The 17,576-nt window shown below is 49.8% G+C and overlaps 1 pseudogene; it reads right to left on the reverse strand.

The window, feature by feature from the left end:
• Positions 1-377: 377 nt before the first annotated feature.
• Positions 378-6,336, reverse strand: LOC115401523 (uncharacterized; annotated as a pseudogene).
• Positions 6,337-17,576: the final 11,240 nt, after the last annotated feature.

Below are 17,576 nucleotides of genomic sequence, written 5' to 3' on the forward strand. Positions count from 1 at the left end.
TTGGAGGCTCATAACTGATCACAGATGAAAATAATCCAGCAAAACTGCCACGGTCCAAACGTATGCACCCAGACAAAACTAGAAAGTATTGTAGTAGTCCAGGAAAAGGAGGCTCAGACGTGTATCCAGTTTGTGGCTCGTTTATTGGCACAATTGGTCCAGTTCAAGGCGTTTCAGAACATGCGCATCTCTCGTGCCCAAAACAGAACAACAGGAACAAACTTTTGCCCCGGAAACCCCCCTACTCCAGAGTCCTTCCACAAAAGTTCCAGGGGAATCCGCCTCTCAGGGAGGCCCACTATATAAGTCCGCTGCAGCAGCCGCTACGCTACACTACCCCCCCCCCCCCCCCCCCAACAAAAGTCCTTGCCCTCGAGGACAGCTTCGGGAGACAACGGTCAAACAACAAGTGAAAATAAACCCGGATAAAGGGAAGGCAGCAAGAGGACAAGTGCAAAATGTTCGTAAACAGAACCATACTCACACACACAAGAAAAAAGAGCCACAGTACAATAACTTCAGAATCAAAGTAAACAGTGCAACAACCCATCAACAAATCAGTAACAAATTTTCATGAACAGACCAAAAACACTTCCTTTTTTTTTTTTTTTTTTTTTCAGTTCCACACACTTTAGTCCACAGACACAACAAAGTCCTGCAAGTGAGCCGGGGGTCTCACCTGCCGCTTTGGCCGCGACCCTGTAGGGGATGGGGGTGGGGGACCAGGGCTGGGGCCCAGTACATCAGCCTGCACGAGGGAGGCATGGGACAAGGGCGGCGGAGAGGCAAGGGACGCAGACCCGTGGCCGTCCTGGGGTGCAACTGGGGAGGCGGGAGGGGTCGACAGTGTAACCGAGGTGGGAAAGGGAGGCCCTCCCCGGCAGGGGGCCAGTCTGTCTCTGTGGAGGGCCACACTCCTCTTCCGTGGGGGCAACTGCACTCGGTACACAACCTCTCCCAACCTCTCCAGCACCCTGCAGGGACCTGTCCACTTGCAGTCCAGCTTGGGACTACGGCCTTTCTTCCTCACTGGCTTGTACACCCAGACAAGCTCACCCACCGTGAAGTCCCTTCCCCGAGACGTCACGTCATAGTAACGCTTCTGTTTCACACCGGCCTCCTGCAGCCGCTCCCGAGCAAAACTGTGTGCTGAGTCCAGACGGTCCTGCAGTTTCCTTGCATATTCCGGCCCGGCGGGAACAGCCGGGGCATCAGGTGGGCGACCGAAGGCCAGCTCAGCCGGGGTGCGCAGCTCCCTGCCCAGCATAAGGAGTGCCGGCGTGCACTCTGTGGACTCCTGTACTGCGGAGCGGCAAGCCATAAGCACGAGTGGCAGGTGTTTGTCCCAATCTCGCTGGTGGCGGGAGGTGACAATGGCCAGCTGGTCTCCGAGGTTCCGGTGGAAACGCTCCACCAGTCCATCACTCTGTGGATGCAGTGGGGTGGTGCGAGTCTTGTGGATGCCCAGGCGTTCGCACACAGCCGCGAACACCCTGGATTCAAAGTTCGTACCCTGATCACTATGTAGGGACGCCATCACACCAAACCGACTTATCATGCCTTCCACCAGGGCATCAGCGACTGTCTCGGCTTCCTGGTTTGGGATGGCGTACGCCTCTGGCCACTTAGTAAAGTAGTCAATGACCGAGAGGACGTAGCGGTTACCGTCGTCAGACAGAGGGTACGGTCCTGTGATGTCGATCCCCACCCTGTCCATGGGACATCCCACCGGGAACTGCTGGAGTGGTGCCTGTGAACGCCCAGTTGGACCTTTGCGGGCAACGCAGGGGTCACAGCGATGGCAGAAGTCCTCCACATCTCTCTTCTGCCGCCCCCAGTAGAAGCGTTGACGCAGGCGCTTCAGTGTTTTGGTGACCCCAAAAATGTCCACAGCCGCCTGACCCATGCATGGCCTTAAGCACCGCCTCCTGCAGGCCCCTCGGCACCACCACCTGCCACTGCTCCTCCCCCATGGCCGCCGTCTTGAATGCGCGCTGCAGCACACCTTGTGCCACCCTCAGTGAGTCAAACATGGCCCATAGACCTCTGGTAGCCTTGGAAAGTGGCGCCACTGCCTCCCACGGAGGACGTTGCCGGTTCTCTACCCACTCCAACACAGGCTGTAGGTCTGCGTCGCACTCTTGTTCTTGTCTCCACTCTGTGTCTGACACCGCCTGCACTTCCCGACAGATAACCGAGTCGACTTGTCTGACAGCCGCACATTCACCTCCCTCCGTCTGCCGCTCTTGCTCCCGTGTTTCCCTGCGCTCGCAGTATCGGCATCATTCTGCTGCACACGGGCGGCGCGAGAGGGCATCGGCATTGGCATGGCGAGCCCCAGGTCGATGCTCCACCTTGAAGTTGTATCCTTGCAGCTCTTCCAACCACCTGGCGACCTGCCCCTCAGGCTCCCGGAAAGTCATCAGCCACTGTAAGGCAGAGTGGTCAGTCCTTAACACGAAGGGGAGGCCGCATAGGTAGTATTTGAAGTGTCTGACAGAGAGCACCACCGCCAGGAGCTCACGGCGGGTGACGCAGTAGTTCCGCTCTGGCTTTGTGAGCCTCTGGCTGAAGTATGCGACCACCCTCTCCCCCCCGGGCCATGGTTGGGATAGGACACCTCCCACCCCCGTACTGCTGGCATCGGTATCCAGCATGAAGGGCAGGGCGGGGTCAGGTGGGGCGAGTACCGGGGCCTCGCACAGCGCCCGCTTCAGCCCGAGGAACGCCTCCTGGGACCCCTCCGACCACACAAAGTCTCTGTCTTTCTCAAGCAACCGGTACAGGGGCGAAGCAATAGTGGCGAAGCCCCACACGTGTCTCCGGTAGTAGGAGGCCAGCCCTAGGAAGCTTTTCAGCTGTCCCTGGTCACGAGGGGTGGGTCAGTCCCTCACAGCCTGTACTTTCTCCCTCATGGTGCCGATGCCATCCACGCCCAGCACGTGCCCCAAGAATGTCACCACTCGTCTCATAAAATGGCACTTTTCCGGATGTAGTTTCAGGCCCGCCGCCCTGATTCTCTCCAGGACCCGCCTCAGGGACCCCAGGGCGGCCTCGAAGGAGCGCCCGTGTATGAGAATGTCATCCAGGTACACCAGGCACTCCTGGCGGGGGATATCGGCCAACACCTTGTCCATAAGCCGGGCAAAAATGGCTGGGGCATTGCACAACCCGAAGCTGAGGACCTTGAACTGCCACAAGCCCCGGCCGGTACAGAAGGCGGACTTGGGGCGGGACTCAGGGGAGAGAGGCACCTGGTAATATCCGCTCTTGAGGTCCAGAGTGGTGAACCACGAAGAGCTGGACACCAAGTCCAGGGATTCGTCAATGCGGGGTAGGGGGTATGAGTCCTTTGTGGTCACATCATTCAGCCGTCTGTAGTCCACACAGAAGCGCCAGTCTCCAGCATTCTTCTTCGGGACCATGACCACTGGTGCCGCCCAGGGGCTGTCAGATGGCTCGATAAAGTCAGCCCGCAGCAGTCCATCAACAGCTTTGTCACATGCTTGCTGGCGAGCAAGGGGAATGCGGCGTGGGTGGCCCTTGATGGGCCGCGCTGACCCAGTATCAATGACATGTTCCGCCAAATGGGTTCTACCCACCTCGGTCTCGCTCATTGCGAAACTGTCCTGAAACTCCCCTAGCAGCTGTCTCAGCTGCTCCTGCTGCTGGTCTTCCAGGTCTCCATACTCCTCCCTCCACACCCCCGCCACAGGACGCACGGTGGCAGGCTCGGTAGAGGGGGAAGAGACAACAGGGGACGGATGAGGGGACAGGGGCACTGGCCCGGAGGACAGGGCTGTGAGGGTAGGCAACGGGGTGAACACAGGGGCCAGGGGAGACAACTGCTGAAAGGGAGCGGGGCTGGTGGGGGAAACGGGCCTCATGGAGGGGGGCGCAGGGGCGAAGGAGGTCAGGGAGGGGTCCATGGGAACAGCAGACTTCGGGGTTTGGCTAACCACGGGGGGGTCGGGGCAGGAGGAATGTTCAGGGGCTCTCAGCGTCTGGACGAGCTGGGCCGAGGGTGGGGGCCCAGGAGCTAGGGGGCCCATGGCAACTGTAGGGCCCCCTGGAAAGCTAAGCACACCCCTGCCTATGTCCAGCAGACACCCAGTGTCCTGGAGGAAGTCCAGCCCCAGGATGCAGCAGTCCTGAACATCTGCCACCCAAACCGGATGGTGAACACACAGGCCTCCCACACACAACCACAGATACCCCCTCCTCGCCGTGGGGGCCAACTGGCCCGTGACCGTGTGGAGCTGGACTGTCGTGGGTTCGAGTTGGGTCCCCCTGGGCAGAATGTCCGGTCTCACCAGCGTCACCGACGACCCCGTGTCCACCAGGCCCACAGTCGGTACCCCCTGGACAGAGACAACCACATGGCAGGAGCCCCCGCTTCCGGAGCTCCCGCGAACCCACCCCACCACCACCGGTGGGGCACCGCCGTCGTCAGCTTCTGGGGGGGATGGAGCCCCTCCCCCGTGGCTGGGTCGTTGGGCTCCTCCCACTGGTTGACGGGTGCAGGTTAGCGGAGTCGGGGTAGCGGCAACGACGGTGGTCCGATTGTCCCCGCCAATGCGGACCCAGCGCCGTTTCCCTGCTCTCGACGGGTGTTAGGGCATTCTCTGCGGATGTGCCCAGGCTCACCACATCTCCAGCAGACCCGCACTCGACCTGGGCCTGAGCCCGGCGGGCCCTGCAGAGTCACTGCCCTCAGCAGCTCCGTCATCTCAGATGCCCAAGCCGGCAATTCCTCACCAGCTGGGCGCCCTGACACAGACCGCACCAGGTGAGCCCCTCCTCCCTGTCCACCGCCACCGGCTGCACTCTCCAGGCTCTCCCTCTCCACAGCGGCCTCCAGTGCCCCCTGCAGTTGCAGGCTAGACGGGGAGATGGCTCCGATGAAGAGGTCCATGGCCAGCTCGCTTCGTGTATCCGCGGACAAATGACCATATGCGCGCTGCACCTGGCCCTCGATGTCATTAGCCAGCCCCCGGAGCAACTTTCCGGGCTTTCTGCACCTCCCCCTCAGTTCATTTTTTAACAACGAGGGCTGCCCCCACCAGGGCATCATAACACCGTCTCTGAGCAGGGTCGAGAAGCAGCAGACAGGACAGGGCATCTCTCTCCAAGCACAGAGCTAACTGCAGTGCTTTATCTTCACCTCCCCACTGTCTAGCATCGGCCAAAAGTTCAAATTGAGCGTGAAATGATTCCCAGTCCGACCCACTGGAGTATTTTGGCGTCCTCACCGAGTTAGCTGACGGTGGCGGAGGCGCGTCGCCATGGCAACCGCCCGACACTGAGGAAGCAGCGGAGGATGGCGGTGTCGTCCCGACGTCCCCGCGGATCACTGTATCACTCATGCGTGGGTGGGAGTGCGGCTGCTCAACGATCACACAGTCCAGAGCTGCATCCTGCGGCTCGGCTTTAATTTCCAGAGCTGCGTCCTGCGGCTCAGCTTTAATCTTCGCTCTGGCGCTGCTAAACATGCTACCAAACTGATAGCCTGAAGCTAACTGGCTAGCGGTCGAGGCGTGATGGGATCTTCTTACCGCAACAAAGTCTCTCGTAAGTTTTCCAGTTGCAACTTTTTCTTCTGACACCAGTGTAGTAGTCCAGGAAAAGGAGGCTCAGACGTGTATCCAGTTTGTGGCTCATTTATTGGCACAATTGGTCCAGTTCAAGGCATTTCAGAACATGCGCATCTCTCGCGCCCAAAACAGAACAACAGGAACAAACTTTTGCCCCGGAAACCCCCCTACTCCAGAGTCCTTCCACAAAAGTTCCAGGGGAATCCGCCTCTCAGGGAGGCCCACTATATAAGTCCGCTGCAGCAGCCGCTACACTATAGCCTTTTGTCCAAAACATGTCTTGAAATAATAATAATCCAGAATTAGACGCGCCACCACGCGCGCACGCAGCGCGTCTCTCCGTGTGCGCGTCCTATAATAATCCATACTTTTAACAGAAAGTCGCGCTGACCTATCCAATATGGCGACTGATCGGTTTCCGTTGCTTATTCGTCACATTTCAACCAATCAAGTGACTCATCGCTGCCTTCGAGGACTAACCAGCCAATCGTTGCGGAGACTGATGGACCCTCATCATCTCTCGTCATCGCTCTTCGTCGATGAATTCTGAGCCAATCACGTCGGAGGAAACGTTTGACTGACAGGGCTGGTAGCCAATGAGCTTGCTGAATGGCTGGATGGACCGACAGCGCTGTTTTGGGTCTGCTGAGGGCTGAAAACTGGGGCCTGTCTGTGTTCCTCTCAGTCTGAGTGCCTTATCCCACACTGAAGCCTATATGAAGTGATTTTTTGAGTACTTTATGAGATTTTGGAATGAAAATAATGTAAAAATGGGCCAAAAACCAACATATACCATTGTACAGAGGGCATCCAGAGGGTATAGAGGATGTCCAAAATTGACCCCGCCGGGGCATAGCAGTACAAATACATGTGTGAAACACTCATTTCTTGTATTACTGCTCTGACAGTTTGACTGAATTATGTAAGACCCCAGGCTTTAGCAAAATTGTGTTTTCAAGCTGTTTAAGTGCTTCCACACTTATTTCCAGGTGTTTTATGAGGGAAAAAATTCAGGCAAGAATGAAATTCATCCTAATTCAGTGTGTTGCAACATAAATAAATCTGTGCCAGTAGCACCTAGAGTAATTCTGACTGCACTGGGTGAAAATACAGGTTGTCAGCTTTCAAATGAGACCCCAACCATGCATGTACTCCAAACAGCTCAAGAACAGCATTCAGTTTACTTTCTGTACATCTTCAGTAGAAATTTCGGGCGGAAATTGCCTGGACTTTATAAGGTTAATTAACGGTTGTAAAAAAAAAAGTAGTGGGACGGTAGCTAGCTACTTCTGCACTGTAGCTTGTAGCTTAACTTGCTACATTTCTCTGGGTTAGCTTTTGCTGTAGTGAAGCTATATTTTATCAAGATTAACTTGTAGCTTAACTTGCTACATTTTACAAGTAGCTTGCCCATCACTGGGACAGACTGAGTGGAAACATGGAGGAAGATGGAGGATAAAGGGAAGAAGTGAGAGTTTCAGACTCTGATGATTCTCTGAGTGAGAACTTATGAACAGATAGAAACTTCAGCAGGATTTTAGCTTCAGTGACATGTCTGAATTATGTTCTTAATGAAGACATGAAATGCAGATGACAACAGGAAATAAAACTCACTGTTCTCTGAAATCTGTAAAGAAGTCCTTGGACCGGTCACTCTTCAGGGACACACAGCTGGGTTCAACTTCAGGCTGTGACCTGATACAAAGACAGAGAGGTATTAGTTAGACACACAAACACACACACACACACACACACACACACACACACACACACACACACACACACACACACACACACACACACAGTAGCATGATGTGAAGAAGACTGGTGGACAGTTAAAGATGGAGTCTCACCTCTGAGCTGTGGTCTGGTTCTCATGTTCTCCACACCGAGTCGTTTTAGAGGGAGGGACTCCCTCCTCTCTGTCCTCACACTGATCCATGGCAGAACACACACCTACACACACATGCATGCACACACAGTTAAATATGATCATTTTGACAACCTGTCTGATCTTCAAACTCTCGTTGAATGATGTTTCTGAAGGAGACCTGAGTTCTGTCCCCAAAAGAAAGAGTCCCGATAATGTGGAGAAAACACATCTGTCTGTCTGTCTGTGTGTGTGTGTGTGTGTGTGTGTGTGTGTGTGTGTGTGTGTGTGTGTGTGTGTGTGTGTGTGTGTGTGTGTGTGTGTGTGTGTGTGTGTGTGTGTTGAGGGAGGGGGTTGAGAGACATTGAATTTGGAAGCTAATCTAGTTAAGCTAATTTTAAAGTTTTTTTTTTAATTCATGAATTTATTAATCATCTGAAATTCCCAATAAATTGTCCAGACATTCCCAGAGCCCTCAGGATCAGCCTCACAGCAAACTGACAGACTCAGACTCAGACTCTACAGAATGAGGCTCTGTTTAAATCAGCTCAGCTTAAATTGGCCACACAGTGGTGCAATGGTTAGCGTTCGAGCCTGGGTTCAAATCCCGGCCGGGGCTCTGGGCCTCTCTGTGTGGAGTTTGCATGTTCTCCCCGTGTGTGCGTGGATTCTCTCCGGGTTCTCCGGCTTCCTCCCACGGTCCAAAAACATGCATGTCAGGTTAACTGGTCACCCTAAATTGCCTGGAGGTATGAAAGCGTGAGTGAGTGGTTGTCTGTCTATACATGTCCGCCCTGCGACAGACTGGCGACCTGTCCAGGGTGACCCCGCCTTCGCACACAGCAGCTGGGATCGGCTCCAGCCACCCGTGACCCCGAAAGAGAGAAGCAGTGGAGAACAAATGAGCTTCAACTGGTCCAATCAGAACAGACCAGGCTGAACCACAACCTCAAGGGTCCATCTGGACATGGATTCAGGGGTTTTGACCGGCCGCTCCCAGAGGGTGAGAGTAGGACCCCAGCTGTCCTCAGCATGGAGGACCACCGGCTCTCCACAGGGCTGTGCTGAGTCCCCTCCTCTACACCCACGACTGCACCCCCACCCACCCAAGAAACCCCATCACCTCCTCTGTGGCGGGGCTCATCTCAGGAGGTGAGGCTGCTTCCAGGGTGGAGGTGGAGCGACTGTGGGTCTGGTGCTCCATCAACTACCTCATCCTGAACATCTCCAAGCTGAAGGAACTGATCATCAGGAGCAAACCGGACCTTCAGCTCAGAACACTCAATGGGGACAGGGTGGAGATGCAGCCAGACTTCAGCTTCCTGGTCTCCTCCATCAGTAAAGACCTGACCTGGACTGCTAGCTCCACCCTGATCCTGAAGAAGGCCCAGCAGAGACTTGACTTCCTGAGGATTCTCAGGAAGAAGAATGTAAAAGCTCAGCTCTTGGTGTCCTGCTGCTGCTGCTGGGTGGAGTCCGTGCTGACTCCAGCATTGAGCTGTGGTTTTCCAGCTGCAGCAGAGAGGAAGCAGCTCCAGAGGCTCAGAAACACTGCCAGACCCTGAGCAGCTGCCTCTCCCTTCTCTGGAGGAGATCTACCACACCTGCTGCCTCAGCTGGGACTCCTCACAACCCTTTTGAACTCTGACCCTCAGGGAGGCTTTTCAGGGCCATGAAGGAGGAAAAACTGACTGAAAAAAGTTTTACTCTGGAGCTGTGGTTGCCCTGAACGCTGCTAACAAAACCAAACCAAACAGCTGACGATGCTCACTCTTCACTTTGCAGCAGCTCTGTCAAAACATAATGCAAAATAACCCAGGTGCAACATTCTGGCAACAATTTTTGCATTTCACATTCAGTTTTTATCTTTACCTTGTAAATGCCAGGATGTCCCTCCTCCCCCTTTTATATTGGCCTTTGTATAATCCAATGGTGTCTTAGGCTTACTGTAGGGGGCTGAAGCCCCCTAAAACATTCTTAAGCCCCCCAAGTAATTTGGTGCTATGTGCTATTCATTTTTTTTTTTTTTTTTTTAATAATTTCATTTTCTACATAAATTGTTTGGGATATGATTTTAAATGAACAATCATAACCGTTCATTATTTACATAAATATGATCAATAATCTGTCGGTTTCCCCTCACCTCCAGAATTTCCCAGTTTGGGATGAATAAAGTAACGCTCTACTCTACTCTTCAGAGCGTCAGCTGGAGCCCTTCAGTGAATCCATTCCACTTGTTCATATAGAGAATGACTGCATCAGTGAAAGTCCAGTCCAGGTTTCCCCGTGACGTTACAGTGAGCTGGTTCCTGCAAAGAACTTCTTTGAAAAACACACAGCTGGAGAAAGAGAAGGACGTGGACGGATGGATGAAAGATGGATGTAAGAAAGTTGATCAAGAAAGTCAGTATTGATCACTGCTGTGTGTGATGTGCCCCAATTTGAGAACTGCAGCTGGAAAAGCACTGTTAGGGTGAATCCCAGTCCTCTGCTTAATCCTCATCTTACTCCTCATTCCTCAAAAAGTGCGCTCCCGTGAAGTTAAGTGCTGTCCCATTCCTAAACAAGTTGAGGAAAGGCGCGAGACTAAGGAGCGTTATCTCCCTTAATTTTGAGATTCTACCAGACCTACCTTGGAGGTAAGGATAACCCAGAATGCTTTTAAAATATTTCGTTTTGCTGTTATTTTATTAATAAAAAATGTTGTATATTACTTTGGGAGTAATTGTATTAAGTTTCTATCACAGATAATATTTACAAAGGATAATAGAAAGAAATCAAGAAAATTCATTTGAATGCATTTATTAACAAGGTCACACAGCAAAATGTTCAACATTTCTAATGCAGGGCGCAGTACTTACAGTTATAAAGGGCGTTGTTATTGATCATTGGCCGAAATTATTACTGCTGCTCTTCCACTTCCGGCTTTCTCCTACCCTCTTGCGCAGTGCTGCCCCCTGTGGTCCAAGGACGCAACTGTCTTTAAGGGTTGTCCCATTTCCAAGTGACTTTACATTCCTGAACACTTGTTTTTAGGAGGCACGTAATTTGAGATTGAGGATCAAGGTTGAGGAGTGAGGATTAAGCAGAGAACTGGGATTGGGCCCAACTCTTCAAACCTTTATTTGTAGTTGTACTGTGTCAAAAAAAACTAAAACAAAAAAACAAACTGAAATAATAATGAGTCATTTCTCAGTCTTTGTTCGCTGTTTGTGGAGTTTTGCGCTACGTTTGCCCACATGCTGTGCATCTCCTGGGGCTGAGAGAGAGAGAGAGAGAGAGAGAGAGAGAGAGAGAGAGAGAGAGCGAGAGAGAGACCACAGCAAAACTACATATGATTTTCCGAAGGAGAATATTCAATTTTCTGTTATGTTTGAAAGATGTAATAATGAGGAACGTATGTGTTTTTTGGTTTCATTAAAGAAAAAATAAGAATATTTCATTAGTTGTGGTTAAAAACCCAGATTAAATATTAAGAAGATTATAATTTTGTGTGAAGCCTATTTAAGGGCGTATTGTTTGCCGCTGGTGGGGGGGGAGCAGACCGGTATGGAGATAATTTTGTGTCTTTATTATTCAATCAATCAAAAAAGGTTTTGCAAACAAAAAAGACAGTTGAGACCAAAAAAACATAAAGTTGCAATCAAAAAATAAAAATTCAATCAAATAAAATGAATCTGAGAACAAAATTATTTAAGTGGCAACCCCACCAATTTTTTTTGACATCAAAACAGAAAAAAGCTTTGGTTTTGAATTGTGAAGTTTTGCTTGCAAGCTCAAAAGTTTTGGTTTTGAATTAAAAAGTTTTGGTTGCAAATTCAAAAGTTTTGGTTACGAATCCAAAAGTTTTGGTTACGAATCCAAAAGTTTTGCTTGCGAATCTGACTGAACCCAGTGGGCGGGGCCAACACTGGTGGAAGAGAGAAGAGCTCCTATTGGTCGCTTTGACCTCGCTCCTCCACCGCCTGTCTCCGCGCTGTTGCTGCTGCTTCCGCATTCGGTAAAGGCCAGTAGATATTGCAGGATTATTGGCAGTTATCCATGCCCGAACCATGGGCCGAATTTTGTCCCGGTTTTCTCCTCCTGAATGATGCCAAAGGTCTGATTGTCCTGAGTATGTAAATGAGTTCGGGTCCGATCTTCCTGTAGTGTGCGGTGTGTTCCGAGAGGTTTTTTTTTTTTTTTTTTTTTTTCCAGTCGGAGCCGCTCTGGAGGCGTTGGAAGCCGAGATCGTAGATAATGAACATGTTTAATATTTCTGATCACAAATCCTGTGGTGTGCGGTGCCCTGCTAGACGATCAGCTCCGAGCCGACCTGTCCACACCCTCAGAATAAAGCTCCCTGATCGGCCGAACAGTTCCGTTTTACCGAGGTGTTGAAAAAAAAAATCCCCTCTCAGCTGTCAGAGCTGGAGACATGAATATATGTCTTTGAAATATATTCACTATATGACAGTGAAACAGAAACGCTCAGTAGTGCAGAAAACGAGAGGTTATTCCTCAATAACTGTATCGCTCCTGGATGAACTGGATTTCATTCAGACCCAAACCCAGATCTGGTTCACTCATCTGCATCTCGCCAGTCCTGCAATAATCCCAATGTTTCAGTTCATCTCCATTATTAACCATCACGAAAGAATTGCAAAAACAACTTTCTGAGGACTTGGACGTATAATGAAACTTTTTCCTAATCAATGCATTTTAATTCTGGTCTAAACCATTCAATCTGGGGACAAAAAATGATTTAAGCTATTTGGTGATTTTTTAAAAAAGTAGCTTGTTCGTCACAGATTGCGATAATTTATTTCTATACTGTTTCTCTCTGGAGTGTAACGAAAAAAAAACGAAATAAACACACATGAATGAGCTAAATTATTATCAAATACAGGGTAAATGATAAGAAAATGATGTCAAACTACGTATGTTCCCCTCGTCCCCCTGTACCATTTAAACTCTCTGACAGTAAACACTCCGTGCTGTGCGCTCGGCGGGGGGGGGGGGGGGGGGGGGGGGGGGGTTGCTCTGACAGAACGGAGCCGATATGAATGAATGACGTGAGGGAATGAGCTCTTCGCTTATTATTAATAGTGGAGATGAATGTAAACACAGGACTGAAGGGAAAACGCTCAAAACCAAGTTTGACTTCGCAAGATTTTGAAGAGCGAGGAGCCGATTCTCTAATGAAGAATCTTCTAGTGTGTTCCACAGGACACCACACGCTAGAAGATCAGGAGAGGAAGATCTGGTGCGATCTGTCCTCTGTTGTCTTCCAGTGTGTGGTCTCTGAATCGGGGAAGATTGAAAAAAGCCTGTAATGTCTACTGGCCTTTACCAATGCGGAAGCAGCAGCAACAGCGCGGAGACAGGCAGTGGAGGAGCGAGGTCAAAGCGACCAATAGGAGCTCTTCTCTCTTCCACCAGTGTTGGCCCCGCCCACTGGGTTCAGTCAGATTCGCAAGCAAAACTTTTGGATTCGTAACCAAAACTTTTGGATTCGTAACAGGCTAGCGTGAGCAGAGCTCGGTTGGTGTGACGGCCTGGCCAGTGACTCCTGTCCTCCCGCGGGCGGCTGAGGAGGACTGACCGCAGCTCGCACCGCGGCGAGAGTCAGTTGAGCCGACAGGACCCGATCAGTGTGGTTAAGGTAGCGTGTGGCTAACACCACTACACCGAGCAGCCTCGTTAAGCCAGAGCGGAGCGGAGGGACGCGCTGCTGTCTGGTTGCTTGAACTCACCTGGGTAAGAGAGATCGCAAAGAAGAGGGATCCCCTGCGCACCGTGACTCCAATCCGAACTGGAGGAGGTTCTCCCAATCCACTGGTAGTATTACGCCATCCACACAATCACTGGATCAGAGCTCCAACGCGCCAACGAATCTCGCAAACTCGCGTCAATTAACCCCGGAGTGAACGGTAAAAGGAAAAAAACTCCGGAACTGAATTTAGTGAACTTGATGAATATTTTTTGTTTAGACCTTCATTTTTTTTTTTTGTTTATCTGAATATTGCTTCAATACAAAGAATTATCTGCACTGCATAGTGGCATGATTTTTATTATTATTATTTTTCAATGAAATGTCTCTTTTGCCTTAGCGTGTACATTGGGAAGGAAGTGACACTCACTTCCCTGTGGCGAGGCAGCTGGGAAAAGGGTTACATTTTTGGGGGCTCGTCCGGGAAACCTTACCTCTCACCAATTGTTTATGCAGTTTTGTGCAGTTTACCTTTTTGTCAAGTTTCCTGTATCCTGTGTACTGCTGGGTGTTTTGAGCGGCTGAAAAATTCGGTGCGTGGAGTTTTCTGTGTTTGAAGTGGATAAAGAGAACTATGGAGGCCGCAGAGATTAAGGCTTGGTGCAAGGGATATCAGTTAGATCCTGCTCATGCATTGGTTTTAAGTGGGGTTTCTGATGTGTCAGATGAGGTTCTGAAGGAAGTTCTGAGCTCGATAAAAATTCTTGGAAAGACAAGGATAATTGACAAACGGCCAGATATGACTTCCAAGACTGTTTTCGTGTTAGTTCAGACTGTAACTGACGTGACTGAGCAGACTTTACCTGATCAAGTCGGCATTCCAGGGTTAGGGTTAGGGTCCCTGGCCTGTGCACGTTATCCCAGCAACCAAATTAAAGCAAGAAGATTTTCAAGCCAAGCTACTGTCATTTTTGGAGCATGAAGGCAAGAGCATATCTGATGTTAAAGAGCTGTTAACCCCTTCATCCCTGGATGTGAACACTGCGCTTGTTAATGCCATTAGCTCTCTGGTGGACAAATGTAATGCTCCAAGTGCTGATATTCAAAGCTACAGGAAGCTTAGAATGTTTTCTGGTGTGCGACCAACGCCGGTTGGTGAAGAGGAATATGATGCTTGGGCAGAACAAACCACCCATATGTTGGAAGAGTGGCAATGCAGTGACAGCATAAAGAAACAGAGAGTAGTAGAGAGTCTGAAAGGTCCGGCTGCGGATATCATAAGATTCTTGCACGCACAGAATCCAAATGCTACTGCTGATGACTATATGCAGGCGCTGGAAACAGTTTTGGGACAACCGAAACGTCATCCGATCTCTTAGTTAAGTTTAGACAGACATTTCAAAGTGAAGGGGAAAAACTGTCTATGTACTTGCTGAGGCTTGACAAACTGCTCCACTGCATCTTCAGGAAAGGAGGCCTGCAGTTGGCAGATATGAATCGACTCCGGATCGAACAAGTCGTACGAGGTGCATCACCAGATGACATGATTGCAATGCGCATACGTATGACACATAAGTTAAGACCACCTCCTTCTTTCAGTGATCTGTTAAAAGATGTCCGAGAGGAAGAAGATATGTTACAAGGCAGAACTGACGGAAAAAGAAAGGTCATGTCAAAACCAGTTACCTCAGTTACTAGACCAGTGCCTGAAAACAAAACTGATCCTGAAGTGGAGAAACTCAAGAGAGAACTCAGGGAGTTAAAAGCTGAAATGAACAACCTTAAAGTTACAGCAGCAGCTGCTCAAGTTGAAACCAAAGGTCCTAAATGGGATAATCCAGCAGCCAGCAAATTCAAAAGAACCTCAATTTCTCCAAGGCCAAAGCATAGCCTAGATCGCTCTGGAATATTTTGTTATAGATGTGGAGAAGATGGACACTACATGAGGGAGTGTGATCGGCCTGAAAACCTACAAAGAGTCAACAAGCGGCTTGTTAGACTTACAAAGAAATCGGGAAACTACCACGGGGCCCAGTAGGGGAACGGCCTGGCGTCCTGGACGTAAAGACACGATCCCAAAAGGCTTAGTTGGACCAAGTTCTGCCGTATCAGTTCAGATTGAAGGCATTTACGCGAAAGCCATTCTTGACACGGGTTCACAAGTGACATTACTGTACAGATCTTTCTACGACAGATATCTGACACACCTGCCATTGGCACCCATTAGTGTGCTGCAGATTTGGGGTCTCAGTCCTGCTGATTATCCTTATGATGGCTACTTGTCATTGAAGCTGGAATTCAGGGAAGTTGATGTTGGCGTGACAGAGACTATAGATACGCTTGTACTTGTCTGTCCTGATCCAGTGGTTAAAGATAATGCAGCTATACTTGTTGGCACAAACACCCCAACAGTAAGACGACTCCTAAACAGTTACAGAGAACGACAAAGCGAAAACATTACAACAGTTAAAAACATTCATCCTGCATTCCAAAAGGCAATGGTGGGAATGTCAGGGTATCCTTCTGAAACTGACAGCCAAGTAAGAGGATCCGTATGGTTTGTACAGCCAAAGCCAGTGAAAATATGCCCAGGTGGTGTTGCAAGGATCAAAGGTGTTCCAAGGTTTCCGGGGATACCAAAAAAACCCAAGCCATTTTGGTGGACTTACCCGATGATCTTTCTGAAGAACCGAGGTTTCCCGATCAGCTTCAAGTAAGACCTGAAGTGCAGTCAATCAATGTGGTGACTTCCAAAAAGATCACTGTTCTCGTGAGAAACTGTTCATCTAAAGAAATTCTGCTGACCAGAGGTATGCCAGTTGCTCACCTGTTCCCGGTTGATGTACTGCCAGCAACCCCTGTGAATAAAGAGCCTGACCTGAAAAAGAAACTTACCTCATCATCTTTCGATTTCAGAACTTCACCTGCTCCGCAGGAATGGAAAGAGAGACTTGTGAGTAAAATGTTACAGCCCAGCAATGTTTTCTCTACTCACGAATTCGATGTGGGTTGTAGTAAAAGCACCAGGCATGAGATCCGAACCAACACTGATACTCTGTTTAGAGAGCGTTCACGGCGCTTACCACCGGCAGACATTGAAGCACTTCGAGAGCATCTGTCCCAACTCAAAGACGCTGGCATAATCACTGAGTCACGCAGTCCATATGCATCCCCTATAGTGGTGGTACGAAAGAAAAATGGTAAAATCCGCATGTGTGTGGATTATCGTACCCTCAACAGGCGGACTGTCCCTGACCAATACACAGTGCCTAAGATTGAAGATTCCCTGACGTGTTTGACTGGAAGCAAGTGGTTTAGTGTCCTAGACCTTAGGAGTGGGTACTATCAAGTGCCTATGAGTGAGTCAGATAAAGAAAAGACCGCTTTCATATGTCCCCTGGGGTTTTATCAGTTTGACAGGATGCCTCAGGGTGTGTCAGGCGCTCCTGCAACTTTCCAACGAATCATGGAAAAAACAGTTGGAGACATGAACTTGTTGGAAGTGTTGGTCTATATAGATGATCTCATTGTGTTTGGTTCGACACTTGAAGAGCACAAACGACGACTGTTGAAGGTACTTGATCGCTTACAAGAGGAGGGCCTTAAATTGTCATTAGACAAATGTCAGTTCCTCCAGTCATCTGTGTCATACGTTGGCCACATCGTGTCATCAGACGGAGTGTCAACAGATCCAAAGAAAACAGAAGCAGTCACTAACTGGCCCAGACCGACCACTGTAACTGCCTTGAGATCTTTTCTGGGGTTCTGTGGATTTTACAGACGCTTCGTGAAGGATTATGCTAAGGTCGCATTTCCCTTAACCCAACTTTTGTCTGGTTACCCACCTCATGGGAAAAAAGCAAAGAAAAAACATGACCAGGTCTATTTCAACTCAGCAGAGCCATTTGGTCATCGATGGGATGACAAATGCGAAGTTGCTTTCGAAGAGCTAAAGGGAAGACTCACCACGGCTCCCGTGTTAGCCTTTGCAAACCCCCGGCTGCCTTATGTGCTGCACATTGATGCAAGTCGGGAAGGACTTGGTGGAGTGTTGTACCAAGATCAAAGTGAAGGGTTAAGACCGGTTGCCTTTATTAGTCGCAGTTTAACTCCATCTGAACGCAATTATCCTGCTCATAAGCTGGAGTTCCTTTCTTTAAAGTGGGCTGTTGTTGACAAATTACATGACTATTTGTATGGAGCAAAGTTTGAGGTGAGAACCGACAACAATCCTTTGACCTATCTGTTGACGTCAGCCAAGTTAGACGCAACGGGTCACCGTTGGCTCGCAGCTCTCTCAACATACGACTTCAGTTTAAAATACAGTTAAGTTTAGTTAAGTTTAGACAGACATTTCAAAGTGAAGGGGAAAAACTGTCTATGTACTTGCTGAGGCTTGACAAACTGCTCCACTGCATCT

This window comes from Salarias fasciatus, chromosome 15 (assembly GCF_902148845.1).
Source record: "Salarias fasciatus chromosome 15, fSalaFa1.1, whole genome shotgun sequence".
NCBI lineage: Eukaryota > Metazoa > Chordata > Actinopteri > Blenniiformes > Blenniidae > Salarias > Salarias fasciatus.